Source organism: Amphiprion ocellaris, chromosome 24 (genome assembly GCF_022539595.1).
Source record: "Amphiprion ocellaris isolate individual 3 ecotype Okinawa chromosome 24, ASM2253959v1, whole genome shotgun sequence".
NCBI lineage: Eukaryota > Metazoa > Chordata > Actinopteri > Pomacentridae > Amphiprion > Amphiprion ocellaris.
This window is the reverse complement of record NC_072789.1, coordinates 16,436,136-16,447,236: the sequence shown is the minus strand read 5'-3', so window position 1 is coordinate 16,447,236 and position 11,101 is coordinate 16,436,136. Positions and strand designations below refer to the sequence as shown.

Here is an 11,101-nt window from a genome sequence, read left to right as displayed (position 1 = left end):
TGAATAAAGTCAATAAAAATTAACAATACAATATTAATGATTAATATAATACAATTTGATAATACAATAAAAATAATGAAAATTACCAATACAATAAAAATGGATAAAATAACTAAAAATCAACAATACAATAAAATTATTACAATCAAAAAAATTGACAATACAAAAAATTACTAAAATAAATCAAATTACCAAAACAAAAAAAATAAATGTAATAATTAGAAATTAATAATACATTAAAAATAACTGAAATAAATAAAACTTAATGAAATAAAAATGAACAAAATAAAAAATTATCAATACAACACAAATAAATAAAATAATTAGAAATTAACAATACAATGAAATGAATAAAATCAATAAAAATTAACAATACAATATAAATGATTAAAATAAATATAATTTGACAATACAATAAAAAATAATGAAAATTACCAATGCAATAAAAATGAATAAAATAAATAAAAATCAACAATACAATAAAATTATTACAATCAAAAAATTGACAATAAAAAAAATTACGAAAATAAATCAAATTACCAATACAATAAAAATGAATAAAATAAATAAAAATCAACAATACAATAAAATTATTACAATCAAAAAAAATTGACAATACAAAAAATTACTAAAATAAATCAAATTACCAAAACAAAATAAAAAATAAATGTAATAATACTAAATTAATAATACATTAAAAAACTGAAATAAATAAAACTTAATGAAATAAAAGTGAATACAATAATTACAATTTTACACTACAGTAAAAAATAATGAAAATTACCAATACAATAAAAATGAATAAAATAAATAAAAATCAACAACACAATAAAATTATTAAAATACAAAAAATTGAGGATACAAAAAATTACTAAAACAAATCAAATTACCAAAACAATAAAAATAAATGTAATAATTAGAAAATAATAATACATTAAAAATAACTGAAATCAATAAAACTTAATGAAATAAAAATGAATAAAATAAAAAATTATCAATACAACACAAATAAATAAAATAATTAGAAATTACCAATACAATAAAAATGAATAAAGTCAATAAAAATTAACAATACAATATAAATGATTAAAATAAATACAACTTGACAATGCAATAAAAAATAATGAAAATTACCAATGCAATAAAAATAAATAAAATAAATAAAAATCAACAATACAATAAAATTATTACAATCAAAAAAATTGACAATACTAAAAATTACGAAAATAAATCAAATTACCAACACAAAAAAAATAAATGAAATAATTAGAAATTAATAATATATTAAAAATAACTGTAATAAATAAAACTTACTGAAATAAAAATGAACAAAATAAAAAATTATCAATACAACACAAATAAATAAAATAATTAGAAATTAACAATACAACAAAATGAATGAAATTATGAAAATTACCAATACAATAAAAATGAATAAAATAAATAAAAATCAACAATACAATAAAATTATTATAATCAAAAAAAATTGACAATACAAACAATTACGAAAATAAATCAAATTACCAAAACAAAAAAATTAAATGTAATAATTAGAAATTAATAATACATTAAAAATAACTGAAATAAATACAACTTAATGAAATAAAAAGGAATAAAATAAAAAATTATCAATACAACACAAATAAATAAAATAATGAAAATTACCAATACAATAAAAATGAATAAACTCAATAAAAATTAACAATACAATAAAAATGATTAAAATAAATACAATTTGATAATACAATAAAAATAATGAAAATTACCAAGACAATAAAAATGAATAAAATCAATAAACATCAACAATACAATAAAATTATTACAATCAAAAAATTGACAATACAAAAAATTACGAAAATAAATCAAATTACCAAAACAAAAAAAAAATAAATGTAATAATTAGAAATTAATAATACATTAAAAATAACTGAAATAAATAAAACTTAATGAAATAAAAATGAACAAAATAAAAAAATATCACCACAACACAAATAAATGAAATAATTAGAAATTAACAATACAATAAAATGAATGAAATGAATAAAAATTAACAATACAATATAAATGATTAAAATGAAAAAATTGAGAATACAAAAATTACTAAAACAAATCAAATTACCAAAACAAAAAAAATAAATGTAATAATTAGAAATTAATAATACATTAAAAATAACTGAAATAAATACAACTTAATGAAATAAAAATGAATAAAATAAAAAATTATCAATACAACACAAATAAATAAAATAATTAGAAATTAACAATACAATAAAAATGAATAAAATCAATAAAAATTAATACAATAAAAATGACTAAAATGAATACAATTTGACAATACAATAAAAATAATGAAAATTACCAATACAATAAAAATGATTAAAATAAATACAATTTGATAATACAATAAAAATAATGAAAATTACCAAGACAATAAAAATGAATAAAATCGATAAAAATCAACAATACAATAAAATTATTACAATCAAAAAATTGACAATACAAAAAATTACTAAAATAAATCAAATTACCAAAACAAAAAAAAATAAATGTAATAATTAGAAATTAATAATGTATTAAAAATAACTGAAATAAATAAAACTTAATGAAATAAAAATGAACAAAATAAAAAATTATCAACACAATACAGATAAATAAAATAATTAGAAATTAACAATACAATAAAATGATTAAAATCAATAAAAATTAACAATACAATAAATATGACTAAAATAAATAAAATTACCAATACAATAAAAATGAATAAAATCAATAAAAATCAAAAATACAATAAAATTATTAAAATAAAAAAGTTGAGAATACAAAAAATTACTAAAATAAATCAAATTACCAAAACAAAAAAATAAATGTAATAATTAGAAATTAATACATTAAAAATAACAGAAATAAATAAAACTTAATGAAATAAAAATGAATAAAATAAAAAATTATCAATACAACACAAATAAATAAAATGATTAGAAATTAACAATACAATAAAATGAATAAAGTCAATAAAAATTAACAATACAATATAAATGATTAAAATAAATACAATTTGATAATACAATAAAAATAATGAAAATTACCAATACAATAAAAATGAAAAAAATCAATGAAAATCAACAATACAATAAAATTATTACAATCAAAAAAATTGACAATACAAAAAATTACTAAAATAAATCAAATTACCAAAACAAAAAAACATAAATGCAATAATGAGAAATTAATAATACATTTAAAATAACTGAAATAAATAAAACTTAATGAAATGAAAAAATAATTATACATAATAATAATAATAATAATAATAATAATAATAATAATAATAATAATAATAATAATAATAATAATAATAATATTACAATAAAATTAATAAAACTTTAAACAAAATATGAATGAAATAAAAAATTATCAATACAATGAAAATAAATAATATAATTACAAATTAACAATACAATAGAAATTGAAGAAATAATGAAAATTAACAACGCAATAAAAATGACTAAAATAAATCAAATGACCAAGACAGTAAGAAATAAATGCAAAAATTAGAAGGTAATAATACAATAAAATTAAAAAATGAATAAAAAAATATATATATATATATATAAATACAATACAAATAAATACAATAATTAGAAATTAAGGATAAAATAAAAATAAAAAAATAATAAAACTAATAACAATAGAAACAAATAAAATAGAAAAAATTAACAATACAATAAAAATTTATGAATTAATGAAAATTGACAATACCATGAAAATTCATCAAATAATGAAGATTAACAATGCAATCAAAATTAGTAAAATAGAAAAAAAATTATACAATAAATATTAATGAAATATTGACAGTTAACAATACAATAAAAATTATTAACATCAATAAAAAATTGACAATACAATAAAAATAACTAAAATTACTAAAAAATTACCAATACAATAAAAGTAAATAAAAAGTAAAATTAACAATATAATAAAATAAATGAAATGATTAGAAATTAATCATACAATAAAAAATAAAACTTCATGAAATAAAAATATTTAAAACAAAAAAATTATCAATACAATAAAATAAATAAAATTATTAGAAATTAACAATACAATAAAAATGAATAAAATCAATAAAACCTAATACAATAAATATTAATGAAATAATGAATATTAGCCACATAATAAAAAAGATTGAAATGAATAAAAATTGACAATACAATGAGAAATTCATCAAATAATGAAAATTAACAATACAATAAAAATTATTAAAAACAATAAAAATTGACATTACAATAAAAATTGTTAAAACCAATAAAATTTGAAAATACAATAAAAATGACTACAAGAAATTAAATTACAAATACAATAAAAATGAATTTAATCAAGAAAAATTAACAATACAAAAAATTGATAAAATCAATAAAAATACAATAAATATTAATGAAATAATGAAAATTAACGTTACAATAAAAGTGAATGAATTGAATGAAAATTAATGAAGTAATGAAAATTAACAATATAATGAAAATGAATACAATAAATAACAATTAACAATACAATAAAAATTGTTAAAAGCAATAATAATTGACAATACAATAAAAATGACTAAAATAAATAAAATTACCAAAACAATAAAAATTAATAAAATAAATAAAAGTTAACAATACAATCAAAATTATTAAAATAAATAGAAATTGACAATATAATAAAAACTTCAAAAATAAATAAAATTACCAATACAATAAAAATGAATAAAATCAATAAAAATTAATGAAGTAATGAAAATTAACAATATAATGCAAATGAATACAATAAACAAAAATTAAGAATACAATAAAAATTGTTAAAATCAATAATAATTGACAATACAATAAAAATGACTAAAATAAATAAAATTACCAATACAATAAAAATGAATAAAATCAATAAAAATTAATGAAGTAATGAAAATTAACAATATAATGCAAATGAATACAATAAACAAAAATTAAGAATACAATAAAAATTGTTAAAATCAATAATAATTGACAATACAATAAAAACGACTAAAATAAATAAAATTACCAATACAATAACAATGAATAAAATCAAGGAAAATTAACAACACAATAAAAATGAATAACATCAATAAAAATTGACAATACAATAAATTTTATGAAATTATGAAATTTAACAATGCAATAAAAAATTAATAAAATCAGTAAAAATTAACAATACAATAAAAATTATTAAAATCAAGAAAAATATCAATACAATAAAAATTGTTAAAATCAATAAAAATGGACAATACCGTAAAAATGACTAAAATAAATAAAATTACCAATACAATAACAATGAATAAAATCAATAAAAATTTACAATGCAATAAAAATCATTAAAATAAATAAAAATTGACAATACAATAAAAATTAATGAAATTATGAAAATTAACAGTACAATAAAAATAAAAAAATCAATAAAAATATATGAAATAATGAAAATTAACAATACATAAAAATGATTAAAATAAATAAAAATTAACAATACTATAAAAAATTATTAAAATCAATAAAAATTGACATTACAATAAAAATTAATGACATAAGTAAAAACAATACAATAGAAATTAATAAAAGAGTGTTGGAATTTATGTGACAAACCGTCTCGAACTCGTTGATAGACGAAATTATATCTCAAACCACGGCGTTCTTCCTGATTCGGAAAGTATAAAGTATTAACTACAAATCCCAAAATTTTCGTCCGTCAATGGCTTTCAACCCCTACAATTTAAAAGGAATCAAATAAATAAAAATTAGCAACACAATAAACAGAAACAAATAAATATAAATTAACAGTTCAATAAAAATGAATAAAATAAAGAAAAATTAACAATACCATAAAAAGAAATAAAATAAATATAAATTAACAATACAATAAAATTAATAAAATAAATAAAAATTGACAATACAATAAAAACTAATTCTAATAACTCAATAATGTTTTTCCTCAACAACATCTCCATGACTTAAACACATTGTGGCCAGAACGTTCTACCTTTGTTAATATATCATATTAGATGAACATTTTATAAAAATCACCAGAGGCCTCACTCACAATTGGAAAACACTCTTTAAATGTTGTTTTGAGAATGTTCCTACTTTGTAATCATAGAACATAATCTGTGTTCTTGACTACATCTTTTGAATGTTGACGCTAAAAGAATCATATTAACTTTACAGGAACATTACTGGAAATGAAAATATTTGTAAAAGTAGTTTAAACACTAGACTAAAACATGATTAGAACCTGCAGCTAATGTTAGCCAGAGTGGTGGGAACCTTCTCCTGTGGAGCTTCAGAACTTCACCTCCACTGTGTTTCATGTTTCAGAATGGGAAGCACCTTTATAGAAGTGGCAGGAAGTGGATTCAGGCTGATCCTGGTTCTGGAGAGACCGGTTCCTCCGGAGGGCAGCGGAGGTTTGCTGGAGGAGGCGGAGGCCAAGGTAGGCTGTTGGGAGAATCCTGTTTCTGAGGTTTTAGTTTACCTCACAGTAGAACATTCTGAACTGTTTATCACAAGTTTACAAAACCTCACGTCCTCACGAATGTTAGAAGTATACATGGTACCATCATCTTCCTAAGTCTGAGCCACTCATGCAGGCTTTGAAAAATGAAGGAACTTACGTTAAGCAGACTCACTTGTATAAAGTAAAGTTTTAAAATACATGTCGACCTGTCATCGACCCAAGTCTGCACAGAGTCTGGTGACTTCAAAATGACTACATTTAGGGACTCGCATCTCTCCAAGGCTGCATTAACTCTCACAGACTTGAGGAGATCACGAAGTTTCAGTTGGACCCTCATGTATTCGCCGATGCAGAAAGAACAAGTCTTCTTCCCAAGTCTGTTCAAAGTCTTGTACACTTTGGCATGTGATGAAATTTACGAATTCTTAAGTACTCACCGATGTGGAAGGTATACGTCGTACTATCATCTTGCCAAGTCTGCACAAACTCTGGTAGACTTTGGAAAATGCCGAACACTACATGACATGGACTCATTTGTACTCGTAGACGCAGGAAGTGTACATCCTATCGTCCTCTCCCAAAGTCTGTACAAACTCTTAAAATCTTTGGAAGAGGACGGTACGACTTCAATTGTCTGCATCACGGAGTACGAGGAAATCCATGTAACGTAACTTTCGGCATTTTTTAAGGTCATAAAATTTCCCTTCATTTAAATTTGCTTCGCACTGACTCATACTTGCTTTCTCAAAAAAATACAAGATATATTTCCATCTTCTGAAGTCTGCACAGACTCTGGTAAACTTGAGAAGTTGACGAAACATTCCAAACCTAACATACGCGCCGACGTTGAACGTATGTGTCGTACCATCATCTTCCCAAACTCTTGTGGACTTCTTGAAAGTCTGTCAGAGCAACTGTCATCATTTTCCACTTAATGCTGCTCTGATGCTGTTTTCTGTCAAACCACAAGAACTCATGTTGTTTTTTCTTCCTTCTCTCCTGCAGCCTCCATCCAGCCGTCCGTGGAAAGGGGATCTCTCTTTGAATTGCCTTTCCCGAGGTTTCTTCCCATCTTCCATGGGGAGTTTTTTCTCGTCTTCATAGAGAGCTTGGGCTGGATCAAGATCTCCTCAAAAATAAAACTTCATTATAATAAATAACACATCATTATAGATTATTTCCAGATTACATTTAGAGTTACATCCTGGTTAATAAGTTGTTTACACAAAACCAAGTTGAGCTGCACATTTTAGAGGACATTGTACATTTATTATATAACGTATTAAAGAGCTACTTTACAGATTCAGATTAATAATTCAAAATATGACCAAAAAATAAGTTCTGGTGTATTATTAGATGCTTTTTTCCCCTAGTGGAAATTCACAAGATGTAAAATAAATATAAATTGAAGCCAGCCTCGGCTTTACCAGCTGCAAAATTAAAGTTATCTACATGCTAATGCATTTAAAAGGTGTAATCCTGTTATATAAAATACACTTTTACAAGTTAATTAAATTAGTTAAATGCATGGTTGCAAGATTACAAGCCCAAGGTACTGATTTAGCTAAACCTTTTAAGTTGCAAACATTTATTTATGTTTATGTTATTTTGACATAATAATGTTTCACCGACTTAATATTGTGAATAATTTAAAATCGCATTTTTTGCTTGAGTTGATTTCAAACTAAATTCAAATTGAAGAAAGAAAGAAAGAAAGAAAGAAAGAAAGAAAGAAAGAAAGAAAGAAAGAAAAAGAAAAAGAAAGAAAGAGGTGGCCACGTCTTGTCACAGCATCTATAAAACTGTGGTTAGTTACGAAGTCCTTCGCTTACGGCCATACCAGCCTGAATACGCCCGATCTCGTCTGATCTCGGAAGCTAAGCAGGGTAGGGCCTGGTTAGTACTTGGATGGGAGACCGCCTGGGAATACCAGGTGCTGTAAGCTTTTTACATCTCCTCACAACCTGCACAGGACGCTGTTGCTCATTCTCTGGAGACAGCTGGCAACTAAAACCTCTCTGGGTTTTTAAAAGCCAACAAGTGAACTGATTCTGCCTCCACGTCTGCAGGAGACCTTCTCTGTTTCTTGGTTCCTCCTCCGACCACCAGGTGGCGCCTCCTGCTTTCAACTGAGGCTGTATGTGAGAGAGTTAAGGTGGATCAGCTGCAGCTGATGCTGATTTGTTGTTGCTTCTGTTGTGGCTGTACCTTAGACTGTACAATAAAGATGGGCATATAGCGACTGGCTCCAAAAATGAAGCCTCAACAAAGTGCCAAAAACTTGCAGTGCACTCCGTCCGACAGGGGCTGGCTCCAAAACGCTCTGGTTCCACAGACCCCAGTTCTACATGGCAAAAAGTAAGAGACGAAAGACTGCTTTTCTGCAGCTCAGGATTTGTTGGAAATCTTAATGCACCTATATAGCGAGTTTGAACACGTTTTTAGAAAGAAGTGCAACACCGCTGCAGCTGCAAAAGCGAGGGAGACGGCGTGGGAGAAAATTGCTGCCCGGGTCAATGCGTAATGTGATTTAAACTTACGCATTGACCCGGCAGCAATTTTCTCCCATGCCGTCTCCCTCTCTTTTCAAACTCGCTATATGAGCGCATTAAGATTTCCAGTTCAAGCGGTGTAGTCCTCCGCTTCCCCGTTGCCATGGTGACTCTTCGAATCGGCGCTCCATTGATACTGGCTTTTCAGAGTTGTGGCGCACGCGCTGAACTCTGGGTGAAACTAAAATTCTTTATTAATTATTAATTAATTATTATTAAATTCTTTATTTTGGGTTCATCAGGGCCGACTTCCCAGCTCTGGTGGTGAAGGCCAGCGGTCTGGCAGCGGGGAAGGGAGTCATTGTGGCCCGAGATCAAGACGAGGCCTGTCGGGCTGTGATGGACATTATGAAGGTACGAGGTTATTAAACATTTCTCTGGTTAATCATTAATCTTGGGCTGAACATTGGCAAGGAATGGGGTAAAGGTCCAACAGTACTTGGCCAAAATTTGATTGAAAATAGATACAATGATAAATGTTGCAGTCAGTGCTGATGTCCCAGTTTGTTTCTGGGCTGCTTAGAGCTGCTGTAATCATTATGTTGATATTAAACCTCATATACAGAGCCAAAAAAAAGGATTAACCCTCCTCTCACTCTATTGCTTTTTGACATTGAATCAAGGTCAATTTAGTTGTCCTTTTTTTGACTGGAATTTACAAAAAAAGACTCTTATGTCAAAATGAAAACAGATTTCTCCAAAGAAAAGGTAATTTAAAATGTAAAATAAGGGATTGCATAAGTATTAACTCCATTTAAAGTGACGCTAATTCAGCAGTCGTCAGTTGGTGCTAGAAGCTCCACAGTTAGTTAAATGTAGATCTTCTGAGGTCAGTGAATGTGTCTCAGTGATCGTCATATTAAGACTCCTGTATCTGGAAAGTCCAGTCACTGAATCACTCCTCCTGGATAGAACTCCATTATTATGAAGACTAAAGAACTCTCCAAGAAACTCTGAGAGAAGGTTCATACAAGTGTTGTCTGTTCTTCACCAGTCACAGCTTTGTGAGAGACAAAGAGAAAGACACCGTTAATAAACTCATATTAAATCTGGACTAGAGTTCACCAGAAGGCATGTAGGAGACTCTGAAGTCAACTCAGTTCAGCTGAGAATTTTTGGCTGGCTTTAAAAAGAGCTGTTCATCCACGACCCAAGTGTAACCTGATGAGTTTGAACAGTTTTGCAAAGACAAATGAAGGCACAGTTTCACCATTCATATTTTCAGGCTGGTTAGGTAATTTGGTAAGTCATCATTTTGACACAAACATCTTCTTTTTGTAAATTCTCAAAAAAAAAAAAAAAAAAACCTAAATTAACTGTGACTGAACATTGAAGAACAACTAAAAAAAACAAAAAACAGGGAAAACTTCCAAGTGTTGTGAAAACTTTTTCCAGACACTGTATAAGTGAAAGGGGTCATAGTGATGAACTGGAAGGGCCTTGTTATCGACTCTGTGCTTCCCCTCAGCTTTATGGAGCATTTTAGCACCTTTCACTTCATTGTGCTTTTAGCAGCTGCACTGTTTGGCTGCACTCTCTCCAACACTGGAGATGTTTTCAGAAGCAGTGTTGAGCTGTAAACTGGATGGAACTAGTGATTTTGATACTGAAATGATTCCACAGCAAAAACCTAAAACATCCAGAATAGTAATGAAATAATACATGACAGAAGATCTTTTATTTATTTATATATTGACTGAACATGTTCACTTTAACCTTTCACACTTAGAGGAACTGCAGCTTTGGCTTCAGTTTTCAGTCACAGAAGTTGCTGCTTGTTCACACATTCCATTTTATTCCATAAATGAATCATGCTGTGAATTCTACTTTCTTGGTACTTGTAGTGGTTATCTTAAGTTCTGTAGTTCTTTCCTTACTTCTCTTCTTTCTTGTTTCCATAACCACTTCATGAGCGAGAGGCGAGATATCGTTTTACGCGTTTATTAAGCAACATCATCATAAGAACCAAGATAATGATGACATGATAATGACAACGGTAAAACTACCGTGTTGCTCCGCTCCCCCTCGTATACTGAAAAACAAAAACA

At 26.0% G+C, this 11,101-nt stretch overlaps 1 non-coding gene across 1 annotated transcript; it reads left to right on the top strand.

The window, feature by feature from the left end:
- Window positions 1–8,327: 8,327 nt before the first annotated feature.
- LOC129348363 (5S ribosomal RNA) lies at window positions 8,328–8,446 on the top strand. Its single transcript, XR_008600899.1, has one exon. It is a non-coding gene; the product is annotated as a 5S ribosomal RNA (ribosomal RNA).
- Window positions 8,447–11,101: the final 2,655 nt, after the last annotated feature.